We start from the raw sequence: 17,844 nt of genomic DNA, 5'->3' as shown, positions 1-17,844 counted from the left end.
GGCTTTAATGAAAAAAGAGTAAAGGGAGAAAATATACAAATATACCTTTAGTCCAAGATTAATAATTTCAAGCATGAATGACAAATACATGAATAAAGAAAATGAAAAAAAATTACGATAAAGTGAAATATCAATTGTATAGTGTGGCCTCTTCAAAAGAGGTTCATTGGCAAGGAAAAGTATACCTTGGAACACTCATGACGACACTGAAGTGCATATTAAGTGAGGAGAAGCGCTCAACACATTTTGATCCTCGCTTGCTTAAGCGCACCTTTGATAACACTGGTTGGAAGTTGGTATTAACTCAATGAAACTGGATGATGATAAGCATGGTCTATAGTTCAAGTATTCACGTGAGTCTCACATTCTAGTGCAGCGAATTCCATGAAGCGATCTAAGGATCCTTTTGAGGAGCCGGATGACTCACTCCCTGAATCCCCTGGTGGCACCGAAGAGAATGAAGGCCAAGATCAAGGTGCAGTTGGTGTTGATGTGCATCGAGGTGGCGATGTCAATACTGATTCTCGTGAACAACCTTCAACATCTAAAGGTACATCAGTCGTTGTTGGTACTGCTGGTCCAATTACCAAGCCCAATGAGGAAGATAAGGAGGAAGAGGAAGAAAATATGGACGTGCAGTTAGGAAAACTCTCATCAAGTAGTGATCCTGACAAACTGGCGAAGATGCAGTAAGTTCTGTCAATTTTTTGTTTTCAAGTTTCCCGAACACTTTTTGTTTTAAGGATTCCATTCACAGACAACTGTCAAGATTGTATGGTATTATCCTGTTCTGTGGTGGCTTCTGTATGTTGCGTTCTCTCAGGATATCTGCTCTTATCAAATTTTTCAAAAAATATGTATCTTTAACCAGCAGGTTGATGCTTTTATTGAGATCTATGAACAGATAAAATGAATCTTGCTTGATATGCTTGATATACGGCAGTTAATTAGTTAAATACCAGTAGGAAATATTAGTAACTGTTAAAAATAAATTGACACTTTGTATGAGCATTGTTAAGTGAGGAAATATGGAGTATTGAAGAAACCATATAATTACTTTTGCCAACAACCATATAGTTGTCAAGACCAATAAAAAGGAAATAGTACATTGCAGTTAAATATATACCTGTTGTGTTCAGGTTTTCTTCCTGACGTGCATCGAGGTGGCGATGTCAATACTGATTCTGGTCCCCCTTGTTATTACGAACAACAATATACCTAGTGTATCCCACAAGTGTGGTCTTGGGAAGGTGGTGCGTACACAACTTTACCCTTACCTTGTGAAGGTAGAGAGACTGTTTCCGATAGACCCTCTTCACCTCCTTGTTATGTGAGCTCCAATTTAAATAATTTTCCTCTTATTCTCAGCAGTTCTCGACCTGGTAATAATAGTGTTTCTGTGACACTACAATAAAGGAGGTAGACATTTTGCTTCACAAATCTTGTACTTGTAGCTGTATGCTGTCAAACTCGCTATCTATTTTCCATTCCTTCCAAATAAGTGAAAGCATAAAAGAAGTAAACAATTATGAAGCAACGGGGAGCAAAGGTTGTGATTTAGACGCCATGGACAACTAAAGAAGAACCTCCAATATGATTAACAGTTGTAATAGAAGGAATTTTAGATGCTTGAATTGCTAGGCAAAACCCTCGAATCTAATGGGTTTAGGTTGAGTAGGTCCAAGACGGAGTATTTGGAATGCAAGTTTAGTGACTCGAAGCAGGAGGATGGAGTGGTGGTGAGGTTGGATTCCCAGGATGTTTGTAGGAGGGATAGTTTTAAGTATCTTGGGTCTATGATCCAGGGGAATGGTGAGATTGACGTATTGGAGCAGGTTGGATGAAGTGGAGGCTCGCCTCGGGAGTGCTGTGTGATAAGAAGTTGCCCTTAAAGCTTAAAGGCAAGTTCTACAGAGTGGCAGTTCGTCCGACCATGCTGTATGGTGCGGAGTGTTGGACGGTCAAGAACTCCCACATCCAAAAATTGAAGTAGCGGAAATGAGAATGTTGCATTGGATGTGTGGACTTACTAGGGGAAATATAGTTAGGAATGAGATTATCCGGGAGAAGGTGGGAGTGGCTTCGGTGGAGGAAAAGATGCGGGAAGGAAGGCTTAGATGGTTTGGGCATGTGATGAGGAGGGGCACGGATGTCCTAGTTCGTAAGTGTGAGAGGCTAGCTTTGGATGGTTTCATGAGGAGTAGAGGTAGGCCGAAGAAATACTGGAGAGAAGTGATTAGGCAAGACATGGGACTGTTACAGCATTCTGAGGACATGACTCTAGATAGGAAGGTGTGAAGGTCGCGGATTAGGGTAGAAGGTTAATGCGTGTGTGGGTTATAGCTAGTAGTTAGGGAGCTCTGGTGTAGCCGGCTTAGTAAGCTTACGACTGTGCTTACTGGTAGGAGCCGTTAGTGTATGCTACTACGAGGGGGTGGCCTTTTATTATTCTTATTTACTGTTTTTTACTTTCGTATTGCTCTTATTTTCATGGCTCTCTTAGCTCTATTTGTATTATTTCTCATTTCTTATCTCGGTTATGCCATCTATTCTGCTTCAGGTATTACTATGACCGTGTCAACTATTCTTGATCTTGAGCCGGTGGTCTATCGGAAACAGCCTCTCTACTTTTTCGGAAGTAGCGGTATGGACTGCGTACATTTTACCCTCCCCAGACCCCTCTTGGTGGGAATTCATTCGGTTTGTTGTTGTTGTTGTTGAATTGCTGCAGTCCAGCCTTTTTCGTTAACTGGATCTCCTACTTCCACTAGAGAATTTGAAAAAAATTTATTGCTATTATCCTCTTGTACATGGTGGCCGCATTGTGCCAACAGTACGTCCCTCTTAAGGGCTGGGCAACATGCACCAAAATTGTTTTCCTTGAGCCGAGGGTCTAGCGGAAATAGTCACTCTTAACTTCTCACGGTAGGGGTAAGGTTGCGTACTTACCATCCTCCCCAGTCCCCACTCGGTATGCTGTTGTTGTCTCACATGCAGTTTCGTTTAACCCTATCCAGACAATAAGCAACACTCTAGGAAAAACCGATGGTTGTGTAGCCCTCACCTGAGTGTCATCTCTTGTTGCGTTAAAAGATTTAGCTTTCATTTGAGATGTAGATCTACTTACAAGCTCCTGCAGAGGAAGTGACCAGACACCACAGCAACCACAGTCCAATTAATGTTTTGATGGATAAATTGATTATTTATTGTCACACCCAATAAATATTAGGTTCAATTTTTTACCTTCTCTTTCAGGTCCATCTTGTCCCAATTTACAGATGAACAAATGAGTAGACATGAATCTTTTAGGAGATCTGGATTTCAGAAATCCAACATGAAACGCTGATGTTTTGCGATCCTCCTGATTTATCATCTTCCCCCCTCCCTTTTTTGCATGCTCTGATTGTGATCTGTATGATCATATGCAAAGCACAATAGATGATACAAGGTGAAAGTTCAGGTAGCCAACTAATTGAGCTACTAAGATTTCCCCACAACTGTAGCTCGACTGTGTGTTTGTTGCCTTATTCATGTGCACGTCACCTTTTGTTTGCTTGAGCTGAGGAATGGAGTTGGACAAAAAAAGGTTACACTGAGAAAATGGGCGGAACTTCATTAACTAGCAACTGATCCGCTAATTTCGCTTTCTAAACAATTTGGTCCAGCATTACCCTTGGCCCTGCACATAGTGGGAGCTTTGGGAACTCGGCTGCCTTTTCAAGAAATGGAATATTGATAACAGATTAGTGTTTGAGATGCTCACAAATTTCTTGAAATATTAATTTTCTCCCAGTCTCCTACTCTCCTCTGTGAGAAAACTTTTATTTGGAAATTGTCTCATGCTAGTTTTGGTTTGATTTGTTTTGAGTTAATAGGGTGTTTTTATCTTGGATTTCTTCTGTCCCATAACATTAAGCCCATTTAATCAAATAGTGTTGTCATTCAGTAAGAACATAATGTCAGAACAAGAACATGATAGCAAATTGTTGACAATACAAGGGGTTAGAGTAATCTCTGTTTTCTTGTTTTGACCTTGTGGCCATTGAGATGTTTACTTGTCCTATCTTATACATTTCCATGAGTGAATTGATATCATATGTTTGCGTTGAGATGTCCTTGTTACATGAAATTTGAAGAAATGTCTTTCGTCTTTCATTACACACATGTAGTGCTAGAATTTGTTTTCTCAATAGACATGTAATTGTCAGATATATGAGAATGAAGCCAAATTTTTATGAATAAGTGAAGACCTTGTGCAAGCCTCAGGGCCATTGAGACATTTACTTTACCGGTCTGATAATTTGTTATGCATAATTTAATTTCTGTCGCGACTCTTGCAGTTGCTGACCAGCATCACGGGAAGCGCAAAGATATCTATTCCTATGACAATTGTGGTGTCTGGGATTGCAAAAATGTTTGTTGGTGAGCGTATTGAAACAGGTCCGTAGACAGATCAACTTTATACAAGATAATTGATGAAGCAAACCTTTTATCTTTTATTTGGACATAATGAGTATGAATTGTTTTTGGAATGAATTTATTTAGCTTCTTTTCTTATATTCAAGTGCACTGCTCCAAAATATTTTGCCAAACTTTGTCATCAGTTTCTGATCAATTTGCAACAATTTACGAATTAAAAGCCTAAGATCCCTTATACTGTCCATTACTAAGCATGTCGGTGGTTAAAATTCACTTGGAACACTTTACCCCATTAAAGTAACAATGAATGGCACTAAAATGTCTTCTGCGTACTCACACATCACATGGTAATGGAAGAGTCCAATGCTAATTAAGCACCTGCCAACGTGTGTGAAATCGCATTTGATGTGTCTTGTCTTGCTTAAAATGTCTTCTATGTACTGGCACATCACATGGTAATGGAAGAGTCTCATGCTAATTTAGCACCTGTCAACGTGTCTGAAATTGTATTAGATGGGTCTGACTGGTTTAGGAAGCTCGACACTACAGCTAGGGTAAATGAGAAGGACTTTTAAACTAGAAAAATAGAACGACTCTCCTACCTCACCTTTGGCCAAACCACTGCTGTTCCTTTTTCCCTAGTAGTCTTTGACTCTCTGTTACCCTCTTCCCTGCTTCTCCTCTCCCTTCGTCAAAAGATTGATAGAGTGAATGTTTCGTAAACCATGGTGAACTATGTAAACCAATTTCCAGTCTAATTATGTAGTGAAGAGATGTTAATACCTGAATAATGCTTTTACTACGTGGGAGTCTAGTCAATAGAAAGGGTACGGGTGCCAATCTCTAGTGTTTCAAGGTGGAAATGTTCTCAGTTAAGGAAAGTTGAAGGGCCTATACTGCTTTGATTTTGTCCAAGTAATCACGCTCAATCATTTTACAATTCATTTTGCAGATAAAATGGTGATGGCCGAGAGAAAAGATACAGGACCAATCAGGCCATGTCACATATGAGAAGCATATAGAAGGCTAAAACTTGAAGGCAAGATTCCAAAAAAAACAGTGCCAAGGCTTTTACGGTAGAGGACATGGAAGCAACCTGTAGTTTTATTTCAGGTTCACTGTCCTCCTTTTGCTTACAAGTCCTTTAATGTGCCTGTGTTGAATTGTAGCACATCTTTAATTTCTTTGCAATTTTAGGACCGGTAAACATTGCTAGTCACAAAGTTGTCGCAGTTCTGCTGATGCTTTTGCATTGCCCTATTATATGTAGGGTTAGCCTGTTTATTTAATTACTTAATCAGAGGGAGATAGTTTAACATTTGTGAAAATATTCGTACTGGCCCTAACCTGGAACCGAAAATGTGGGAACAGTATCATTGTATGTAAGAGATGACTGGAGGTCTGTAAGAACCATACGTATTTAGTAACTGTCTCTTAAATTAGTTTCTGTGGAAGGGGAGCCTCGGAGTACCTGGTAAAGTTGTTCTCATGTGATTAGGTTGTCATGGGTTCAAGCTACGGAAACAGTCTGTAATACCCCGTAAGATCCTAGCTCAATTCAGCTCACTGTTTCATGTTAAAGGAGTCCAAGAGTTAAGAAAATTTCCACCAAGTGTTAAAGACAGCCATTTCAAGACCCCTAATCTTTGAAGATTTTTAGTTTGGCCTTCCCGACCTCGGAATGTTGATTTTTAAGTTGATTCATGTTTAGGAAGGTCAAAAGTATGTCTCGGGGAAGTTTCAGAGCTTTTAGACGAAGTTTAGGCCATGTTTGGATGTTCTAAACAGTGAGGCATCGCGATGGAGCTGCACCGCGATGGGTAGTTGACCCAGGCTCAGGGTCGCACCGCGTTGGCTGCTTGACCCAGCCAGGGGTCGCACTGTGTTAGATGGCCTCCTCCAGCTTTTTAAATCCTTGTCATTAAGGGCATTTGGATTAATTTCCCTCACCCAAACTCATCCATAACACGAAATTTAGGTCCCCTAGGAGCATTAGTTGCCTCATTATTCACAAATCCTCTCAAAGAAAGTCATTCCTCTCTCAAAAACAAACTTTAGCCCATTCAATAAAATCAAAGGATTCAAGCTCAAGCTTTAAGAAAATCCTCAAGACTCTTCACGAAATCGTCGAGTGAGGTATGTGTCATGTTCATCCATGACTTTCTTTCAACATGGAGTCTAAGGACCTATTTTATGTTTTAAATCATGAAATTTGCATGTTTATAATGATTTGTTTCCATGAAGTTTTTATGAATTTTGAATATACATGATGGTTACAAGTGATTTTCACTAAAAGCTACCCTTACACGTTTGAATGAAGGAAACTTTGGGTTTAATCTTGAATTCATGGTTCCAACATTGCGATTATGTTATTCCCACATGTTTTCCTCACTTTCATGCTTAAGTATATGAATTTCAAGTGTTTGATGAAATGTCTAAATGATTGAATTTTGAACTATGATTCCCTATCATGGTTTTACGGCTTTCATGAGTTTCTTATTGTTATTTCCATTCAGTGCTAGGGTTATGAATTCCTGAAACTTAGTTGTTTACCTATTTTTTTAGTATCTTCAGAATGGTTTCAGATAAACCATGAGCCTTGTCATTCAATTAGTATCATGTTCAGTTGTTGGCTCAGTTAAGCTCAGTTTAGTTCAGTAATCAGTGTCTTTCAGTTGGGAGTAGGATTTAGCACCGAGCGAATGCAGGATGGCGGCTTCCCTGTCATTTAGGAAAAGTTGTTAGTAGCAGTACCTGTATTCCGGAACCACGTAGCCAGTGTGTGTTATGAGGAGTCACCCGTCAGTTTAGGCTTGACTATCTTCCAGGGTCACCCGTCAGTTCAGGATTGACTTCGCCCAGGGATCACCCGTCAGTTTAGGCTTGATACCCTAGTACTTCAGTATCTTAGTGAATCCACACAGCAAGTGTTTGTACCCATGGCACGGTACTGACACCCTTCCAACTAAGGTTACAGGTTGGACCCCAATTAGCTTAGAATAGGGCATGTCGGTTAGATGATACCTCCCACAGTCTCAGGTCAGTATTCAGTACGGAATTTAGTTCAGGTGGCTTGACCAAGGCATACAGATTATCAGTTATTCAGTTATCAGATTTTAGTATTTCATCTTTACAGATTATTTCAGAAACTTTATATGTTTGGTCTTGAACTTTCAGTATTTTAGTTTTCGTGCATGTTTACTCAGCTATCTCATATTATTCAGCTAGTCAATTCTTTTTGTTCAGTTAACCATGCATTTCAGCCTAATCTCATCTCATATACTAGTACATTCAAAGTACTAATTGTATACTCATTTCTTGCACTATGATGTCTTGTACCAGAGGTTTGGACGCGCAGTTTATCGACTGAGCTTGGACAGGATCAATTAGCCAGCACCAGCAGCAGTGGTGAGTCCTCATACTTCGAGGATGCGTTTATATTTATTCAGTTGAGTTAGCAGTCCAGTTATATATTCAGTCAAAGTTAGTTGGGGGTTTATCCCATCAACTCCCCAGTCATTCAATCTTAGAGGATTTTCAGACATTTTCAGATAGTCAGTTAGTTTGTCAGTTTTACCAGTTAATTTCAGTATTTCCGCATATATTTTAATTTTATAGAATCAGTTCTATTATTTACAGTATATAAAACCTTATGGCATTTTTCAGTTAATTTTCACACATACTCTTTTGTTATCAGTTTTATTCAGTGCTTACAGCAGGTACTAGCTCATGGGTTGGCTTGTGGTCACTTGTGACCGTAAGCACTGTTATTGGAAAAGGTGGTAGCATCGGGTTGTGAAAAAACATAGTATCAGAGCCTAAGGTTTTAAAGTGTCCTACAAAGTCTAAAAGTCACGTCAAGTAGAGTCTTGTGCATGGGTGTGAAGCTCGCCACACTTATGGACATGGACAAAAGGCTACAAGACATTTTTAGGAAAATTTTCTCTTCTTTCAGTATTTATGTCGTGCGATTGAGCATGAGCTCTATTTGGACTCTCTTTCTTATCCAACCTTTAGTTTGTTATAGAAAATGCCTCCCAAAAATAATAATGAAAGAAGGAATGGGAATCAGCCTGCACGTCCACCTATTCAGAAAGATCCCCTGAATGAGCACGTCTATCATTCCATGTTTAGAGCTGCATTCACTACCTTAGCTCACTCAGTAGCAGCTTAGAATAATCAGTAGGCTGCTGCCCTAGCTAACCCAGTGACTCTCTTTCTTATCCAACCTTTAGTTTATTATAGAAAATGCCTCCCAAAAATAATAATGAAAGAAGGAATGGGAATCAGCCTGCACCTCCACCTATTCAGAAAGATCCCCTGAATGAGCACGTCTATCATTTCATGTTTAGAGCTACATTCACTACCTTAGATCACTCAGTAGCAGCTTAGAATAATCAGTAGGCTGCTGCCTTAGCTAACCCAGTGGCTAACACAACTGCAACTAGGATTCGGGACTTCACCCGAATGAATCCCCCTCAATTTTTCAGATCCAAGTTTGATAAGGATCCATAGAAGTTCCTTGACATGGTTCAGAAGGTAATAGATATTATGGGTGTCACATCTAGTGAGAGTACGAAGTTGGCTGCTTACCAGTTGCAGGATGTAGCTCACACCTGGTTTAAGCAGTGAAAGGAGGATAGCAGCGCAGATGCAGGGCCTATAGAGTGGGAGAAGTTTGCTACCGCTTTTTTACACAAATTCTTTCCCTTAGAGTTGAGGAAAGCTAAGGAGCTGGAGATTATTAATTTGAAGTAGGGCAATATGAGTGTGAAAGATTATTCGCTTAAGTTTACTTAACTGGCGAGGTATGCTCCTCATGAGGTGTCTGATAATCGATCTAGAATGAGTAAGTTCGTGTCTGGCGTATCTGATAGTGTGGTTAAGAAGTGTAGAATTGTGATGATAATTAAGGAGATGGACATATCTAGGCTTATGGTCCATGCTCAAAAAATTGAGAAGAAGATGTTTAGCGATAAAGAGAGGGAGAACAAGAGAGCTAAAACAGGTAGCTTTAGTTTTGCTCAACCAAAGTCAGAAGGTGGTAACCGTTCTCATTTCCAATAAAAGGTGTTAGCCCCAGCTCTATCTTCAGCTAGTGTACTAGTACTAAAGTTCAGGAATGACAATCAGGATAGGCCGCTAGGCTCTAAACCCCAGGGTAGTGTGAGCAGTGGTCGTATTAATCCTCTCTGATAGAAATATGGTAGGAATTTTCAGGGTGTGTGTAGAGCTGGCAGTGATGTATGTTTTGGATGTGGTCAGGCAGACCACAGGTTCAAGGAATATCAATTAGTTGCTCAGAGTGGAGGAGATTTATGCCAACAAGTTCAGTTTAATCAGTCATCATCTCCAGCAGGTCACCCGACTCAGCAGGGTACCACTTCTAGTGCCACCAGTAGTCAGCGTCAGAATAGGTTGTATGCACTTCAGTCTCTTCATGATCATGAAATCGCTCCTGATATGGTTATGGGTACGTTACAAGTCTCTCATCTTTATGTGTATGATTTATTAGACCCCAGAGCTTTATTTTCTTTTGTAACCCCCTAAATAGCTGTTTATTTAGGTGTCAGACCCAAAGCTTTAGCAGAACCCTTCTCAGTGTCTACCATAGTAGGCATATCTATTGTAGCTAAGCAGGTATACAGGAACTGTCCGATCAGAATATCCTAGAAAGTCACTTCAGTAGATCTTGTGGAGTTAGAGATCACTAATTTTGATGTCATTCTCAGAATGGATTGGCTCCACTCATGCTATGCTTCTGTTAATTGTAGAAATAGAGTTGTTCATTTTCAGTTTTCAAATAAACCAAATATTGAATGGAGGGGTAGTACTTCAGTACTTAGGGGTCAGGTTGTTTCGCACCTTAGAGCTAGAAAAATGATATCCAAGGGGTGTGTTTACCATCTTGTTTGAGTCAAAGACTAATTCTAAGACTCCCAGTCTCAATTCAGTTTTAGTAGTAAGGTAATTTCCAGATGTCTTCCCTGAAGATCTTTTCAGAGTTTCTCCCGAAAGGAAAATTGACTTCGAAATAGACATTCTTCAAGATACCCATCCTATCTCTATTCCACTATACAGAATAGCTCCAGCAGTGCTTAGGAAGTTGAAATAACAGTTGAAATACCTCTTAGATAAGGGATTCATTAGGCTTGGTATTTCTTTATGGGGCATTCCTGTCCTTTTCGAGCATAAGAAAGACGGTTCTCTCAAAAAATGCATCAATTACCATTAGTTAAACAAGGTCACCATCAATAATAAGTATCCACTTCCCAGAATTGATAACTTGTTTGATCAAATTCAGGGTTCCAGTTATTTTTCTAAGATAGACCTTAAATCCGACTATCATCAGCTCAGAGTCAAAGAATGTGACATTTCGAAAATAGCTTTCAAAACTCAGTATGGCCACTTCAAATTTCTAGTTATGCCTTTTGGACTAACGAATTCCCCAGCAGCTTTCATGGACTTGATAAATCGAGTGTTCAAGCAGTACCTGGATATGTTCATCATAGTCTTCATTGATGATATTCTTATCTATTCTCGTAATGAAAAATGATCATGTAGACCACCTCAGAATTGTATTACTGGATCTTAGAGCCCATCAGTTATTCACCAAATTTAGTAAGTGCGAATTTTGGATAAGATTAATAGCTTTCCTTGGCCATATTATTTTCGGTGATGGCATTAGAGTTGACCCTCAAAAGAATGAAGTTGTGAAAAACTGGCCTAGACTCATCTCTCCGTCAGATATAAAGAGTTTCTTAGGTTTTGCTGGCTATTACAGACGGTTTGTTGAAGGGTTCTCGTTTATTTCCTCCCTATGTCTCGATTGACTCAAAATAAAGTTAAGTTTTAGTGGTCAATTTCTTGCGAGAAAAATTTTCAGGAGTTGAAGACTCAACTCACCTCAACTCCAATTTTGACCTTACTAGGTGGTTCAGATGGGTTTGTTGTTTACTGCGATGCTTTCAGTATTGGTTTGGGTTGTGTTTTGATGTAGATAGGTAAGGCCATAGCCTATGCCCCTAGACATCTTAAAGCCCATATAAAGAATTACCCTACCCATGATCTTGAGTTAGCATCAATTGTGTTTGCCTTAAAAATTTGGAGGCATTATTTGTATAGGGTTTATGTTGATGTGTTCTCGGATCATAAAAGTTTACAGTATGTGTTCTCGCAAAAAGATTTGAATCTTTGTCAGAGAAAGTGGTTAGAATTGTTGAAGGATTATGATATGAGTGTATTGTATCATTCGGGCAAGGCCAATGTAGTGGTAGATGCCCTTAGTAAGTTATCTATGGGTAGTGTTGCTCATGTTGAGAATGATAAGAAGAAGTTGGTTCGAGAGGTTCCTCAATTGGCTAGATTAGGTGTTTGTTTGGTCGATTCAGCTGAGGGTAGTGTATGGGTTCAGAATAGCTCAGAATCTTCATTAGTTGCCGAAGTAAAAGAGAAATAGGATAGGGATTCCAGTTCGGTTAAGTTGAAGGAGTCGGTTAGTGATCAGAAAGTAGAGGTTTTCTCCGAAGGAAGAGATGATGTGTTGCAATGTCAGAGTAGGCTGTGTGTGCCGGGGTTGATGGGTTGAGGCAGGAAATCCTTTCAAAAGTCCATGGTGCGCGCTACTCTATTCACCTAGAAGCCACTAAGATCAACCGTGATTTGTGGGAAATCTATTGGTGGAGTGGTATGAAGAGGGATATTGCAGAGTTTGTAGCTAAGCTCTCTAACTGTCAACAGGTTAAGGTTGAGCACCATAGGCCTAGTGGCACAATGCAGGAGTTCAGCATCCCCACTTGGAAGTGGGAAGAGGTGAACATAGATTTTGTGAAAGGGTTGCCGCGTTCGCGTCGTCAATATGATTCGATATGGGTTATCGTAGACAGAATAACCAAATCAGCTCATTTCTTGCCAGTTCATACTTTCTATTCAGCCGAGGATTATGCCAAGCTTATATTAGAGAGTTGGTTAGATTGTATGGAGTCCCATTGTCCATAATTTCAGATAGAGGTACACAATTTACCTCTCACTTTTGGAGAGATTTTCTGAAGGGTCTCGGTACCCAAATCCATCTCAGTACCATTTTTCATCCTTAGATAGATGGTCAAGCAGCGAGGACCATTCAGACTCTAGAGGACATGTTGAGAGTATGTGTTATCGACTTTAAGGGTAGTTGGGATGATCACTTACCATTGATCAAGTTTGCTTACAATAAAAGTTATCACTCTAGTATTCAGATGGCTCTATTTGAGGCTCTTTATGAGAGGAGATGTAGATTTTCTATTAGTTGGTTTGAGGTAGGTGAAACTGCTTTGATAGGGCCAGATTTGACATTTGATGCAATGGAGAAAGTTTAGCTAATTAGGGAGAGGCTTAAGACAGCCCAAAGCCGTCAGAAATCCTATGCAGATGTGCGTAGGAGAGATCTCCAATTTGCAGTTGGAGATTTAGTCTATTTGAAAATCTCTCCCATGAAGGGAGTGGAGAGATTTGGTAAGGGGAAGCTTAGTCCCCGATATGTTGGTCCTTATAGGATCTTGAGTCATTTTGGAAAGGGAGCTTATGATCTTGAGTTGGCTGCAAATTTGGCATCAGTACATCCAGTGTTCCATGTTTCTTTGTTGAAAAAGTGTATTGGTGATTCAACTGTAGTTATTCCGTTGGAGGCTACAGATGGGCAGGATATCCTTTCTTATGAAGAAATCCTAGTAGAGATCCTAGATAGTCAGTTTTGCAGACTAAGAAGTTCCTTTGGTTAAAGTTCTTTGGCGGAATCAATCCGTTGAGGGAGCCACTTAGGAATCAGAAGAAGATATGCGTACCAAGTACCCTCATCTTTTCTCCAAAAACTCAGACTCAGCTTAAGGTAACATTTTTCTTAGATTAACTCTTTTCCATTCTCAGTTCCAGCCATATAATCATTACATTCACGAATCAGATCAGTCATGTATCATGCTTCAGGCTTAGTTATGTAATCATGTTTTCAGCTATGCATGTTCAGTATGTAATCTCAGTTCCTCAGTATTATTAGCTTAATCAGTATCATTCGAGGACGAATGTGCCTAAGGGGAAGATATTATAAGACCCCGTAAGATCCTAGGTCAATTCAGCTTACTATTTCATGTTAAAGAGGTCCAAAAGTAAGAAAATTTCCACCAAGTGTTAACGACTTAGCCATTTCAAGACCCCTAATCTTTGACGATTTTTAGATTGGCCTTCCCGACCTCGGAATGTTGATTTCTAAGTTGATTCATGTTTAGAGAGGTCAAAAATATGTCTCGGGGAAGTTTCAAAACTTTTAGACAAGGTTTAGGCCATGATGGGATATTCTAATTAGTGAGGCATCGCGATAGAGCCGCGCCGCAATAGATAGTTTACCAAGGCTCAAGGTCGCACCGCGTTGGTTACTTGACCCAGCCAGGGGTCGGGCCGCGTTAGGTGGCCTCCTCCAAATTTTTAAATCCTCGTCATTAAGGGCATTTGGGTTAATTTCACTCACCCAAACTCATCCGTAACATAAAATTTAGGTCCCCTAGCAACATTAGTTACCTTAGTTTTCACAAATCCTCTTAAATAAAGTCATTCCTCTCTCTAGAACAAACCCTAGCCCATTCAATAGAATTAAAGGATTAAAGCTCAAGCTTAAAAGAAAATCCTCAAGACTCTTCACGAAATCGTCGAGTGAGGTATGTGTGATGTTCATCCATGGATTTCTTTCACCATGTGGTCTAAGGACCTATTTTATGTTTTATATCATGAAATTGCATGTTTATAATGAATTATTTCCATGAAGCTTTTATGAATTTCGAATATACATGATGGTTATAAGTGATTTTCATTGAAAGCAGCCCTTACATGTTTGAATGATTGAAACTTTGGGTTTAATCTCGAATTCATGATTTCAGTATTGCGATTATGTTATTTCCACATTTTCACTCACTTTAATGCTTAAGTATATGAATATCAAGTATTTGATCAAATGTCTAAATGATTGAATTTTGAACTATGATTCCTTATTATGGTTTTATGGCTTTCATGAGTTTCTTATTGTTATTTCCATTCAGTGCTGGGGGTTATGAATACCCGAAACTTAGTTGTTTACCTATTTTTTCAGTATCTTCAGAATGGTTTCAGATAAACCATGAGCCTTGTCATTCAGTTAGTATCATGTTCAGTTGTTAGATCAGTTAAGCTCAGTTTAGTTCAGTAATCAGTGTTTTTCAGTTGGGAGTAGGATTTAGCATCGATAAAATGCAGGACGACGACTTCCCCGTCAGTTAGGCGGAGTCGTTAGTAGCAGTCCCTGTATTCTAGAACCACATAGCCATCATGGGTTATAAGGAGTTACCCGTCAGTTTAGGCTTGACCACTTCCCATGGGTCACTTGTCAGTTTAGGATTGAATTCTCCCAGGGATCACCCGTCAGTTTAGGCTTGATACCCTAGTACTTCAGTAGCTTAGTGGATCCACATAGCCAGTGTTAGTACTAGTGGCATGGTACTGACACCCTTCCAACTGGGGTTACAGGTTTGACCCCAATCGGCTTAGAATAGGACATGTCGGTTAGATGATACCTCCCACAGTCTCAGTTCTGTATTCAGTACAGAATTCAATTCAGTATTCAGTACAGAATTCAGTTCAGGTTGCTTGACCAAGGCATACAGATTATCAGTTATTCAGTTATCAGATTTCAGTATTTCAGCTTTACAGATTATTTCAGAAACTTTATATGCTTGGTCTTTCAATTTTAGCATTTCAGTTTTCATGCATGTTTTTTCAGCTATCTCATATTATTCAGCCAGTCATTACTTTATGTTCAGTTAATCATGCATTTCAGCCTAACCTCATCTATATACTAGTACATTCAAAGTACTGATCGTATACTCATTTCTTGTGCTATGATGTCTTATATCATAGGTTCGGACGCTCAGTTTTCCGACCGAGCTTAAACAGGATCAATTAGCCAGCATCAGCAGTTGTGGTGAGTCCTCATAATTGGAGGACAAGTTTATCTTTATTCAGTTGAGTTGGCAGTCCAATTATATGGTCAGTCAGAGTTAGTTGGGGGTTTGTCCCATCAACTCCCTAGTCAGTCAGTCTTAGAGGCTTTTCAGGCATTTTTAGATAATCAGTTAGTTTGTCAGTTTTACTAGTTAGTTTCAATATTTCTGCATATATTTCAGTTTTGTGGAATCAACTGTATTATTTACAGTATCTAAAATCTTATGGCATTTTCAGTTAATTTTGGACGTACTCTTTTGTTATCAGTTTTATTCAGTGCTCACAACAGGTACCAGCTCATGGGTTGGCTTGTGGTCACTTGTGACCGTAAGCACCATCGTTGCGACAAGGGGGTAGCCTCGGGTTGTGACACAGTCTCTTGCAAAAATCCAGGGCAAGGCTTGCAGAAATCCAGGGCAAGGCTGTGTACTATAGACCCTAGTGGTCCGGCCCCTTCCCGAACTCCGGACATCGCAGGAGCTTTAGTACACCAGCTGCCTTTTCTTTTCTTATATTAGTTTCTGTACAAACTAATAGTACTTTGAATGAATTAGACTTGGTATTATCCTACTTGAGTTTGTTGATCATGTACTGAACTTTTGGTTGCACTCGAATGAATGAGAAAATATGGATTGACGGACAACAATACACCTTAATCCACCATGATGTGTGGAGGAGGCAAAATGGACCAAACTTTGTTGAGTAGAAAAGGAATCCAGAAATACAATTCACAGCAGTTTTGTTGTTCTTCACTTTGATTCTCACCGTGCAATTTGGTTTTCATTTCAAACCATTTATACACATGTACTAAGGTTTTATAATGTTTCTCATCCTGTGTTTTCCATTGTCTCAGACTTGTAATAGCCAGCCCCTTTCCTTGCAGAAAAGTGTAGGATGCACTTGTAAATATTGGCGAAAAGCTTGGATGAAGTGTTTTAGGTTTTCTGCAGCTCAATATTACCTTTACAAGGTGAGGTTTTGACTCTTCTCGGAGATTCTGGGGTTTGTTCGCAGAAGTTAATCTGAAGAGCATTTGTATAGTTTATTATGTTGTACATTGAGTTGATTCGAGAATAACTACTTTTGAATCTTTACAATTAGATATTGAATAGTTCAATCATTTGAAAAGTGTACACAAAATATATTCAAATGGATCTTTATTAAAAGCCCATGACGGTTTGATTGCAATTTCATGTACAGCATTGCGTGTGTACTCCATATTAATGAATTACAAAAATTAAAAATTATATAAAATGTTACAAATTTATATCGTTGAGTTACAAATAAAAAGTGCAACTTTCTGAAAATTATGACTGTCTTTTTGGTAAAACAAATTTTATTTACCAATAGGAAAAGACTAAGAAAAATAATCTATGTTTGGCACCATACTGTCCAACATGCATCAGTTACCTGCCTCAAACTAGTCCTACCCAGAAACTACTACACCTCAAATCTGCAGCAGCCACAGCAGCTTCATATACTGCCGTTCCGATCCCATGCTACTTCCTTTGCGATATATTTTAGTCCATTGCAGCTCCTCCTGCCAGCCTTTGTTGTCTCTACCTACTCCTTGACAAACTAGTAGTTTTTTCCATATGCTGAGAGAAAAGGGGCAAGCAAAAGAAGAGATGGTTGCTAGTGACAAGTCTGATCAGTTTCTGAACTCCACTTAGCAGTTCTTACCTTATGGGCAGCTACCCATAAGATGAAGCACCGTTTAGGACAATCTTGATTGTGACAAACAATACATACTCTTCTATGCTACTTTAGGTAGAACCACCTTAGTTTGTGATAGAACATTTTGATTGAGAACTATGGTATCAATGTGAGATCTTGGCATGTAATTCCAACACTCTCCAGGTACTTCTAGGCTTTGAATATCTTTTGCACCATCCATGATGCATTCTTGGGCATTTTTGATAGAACCTTTTGATCGACAACTATGGCATCAATGTGAGATCTTGGCACGTGATTCCAGCACTCTCCAGGTAGTTCTTCGCTTTGAATATCTTTCACGCTACTCATGATGCATTCTTGGGTGTAGTATCCCATCAAGATCCTCCTTTTATGTAGTATATGTGCATCCACCTCACCCAAAGTCTTTCTTTCTTTTGGCAAACATTCCATAGCAGCTGAGATATTGCAGCCTTATTCCAGCATTCGACCTTAATAATCGGACCTCCAGACATCGTTGGTGTGCGCACAATGTCCCACAAGATCAAGGCATTCTTGGATGGCTTAGCTGAAAACCTTCTTCGTATAACGTCTATAAAATGTATGATTCTCTTGGGTAGAACAAAAACTTGGCTCCAGAAAGTTGGTATAGCAAACAACACACTTTTAAGTAGAGTAACCCTCCCAGCTAATGACAAGTACATGCTTATCCAAGTGATTCTACTAAGCATTTATTCAATCAATGACACA

The 17,844-nt window shown here is 39.4% G+C and overlaps 1 pseudogene; it reads left to right on the top strand.

Moving 5' to 3' along the window:
- The first annotated feature begins 384 nt into the window (after window positions 1-384).
- Window positions 385-15,539, top strand: LOC107847216 (annotated as a pseudogene).
- Window positions 15,540-17,844: the final 2,305 nt, after the last annotated feature.

This window comes from Capsicum annuum, unplaced genomic scaffold (assembly GCF_002878395.1).
Source record: "Capsicum annuum cultivar UCD-10X-F1 unplaced genomic scaffold, UCD10Xv1.1 ctg3269, whole genome shotgun sequence".
NCBI lineage: Eukaryota > Viridiplantae > Streptophyta > Magnoliopsida > Solanales > Solanaceae > Capsicum > Capsicum annuum.
This window is presented reverse-complemented; position numbering and strand designations above follow the sequence as displayed.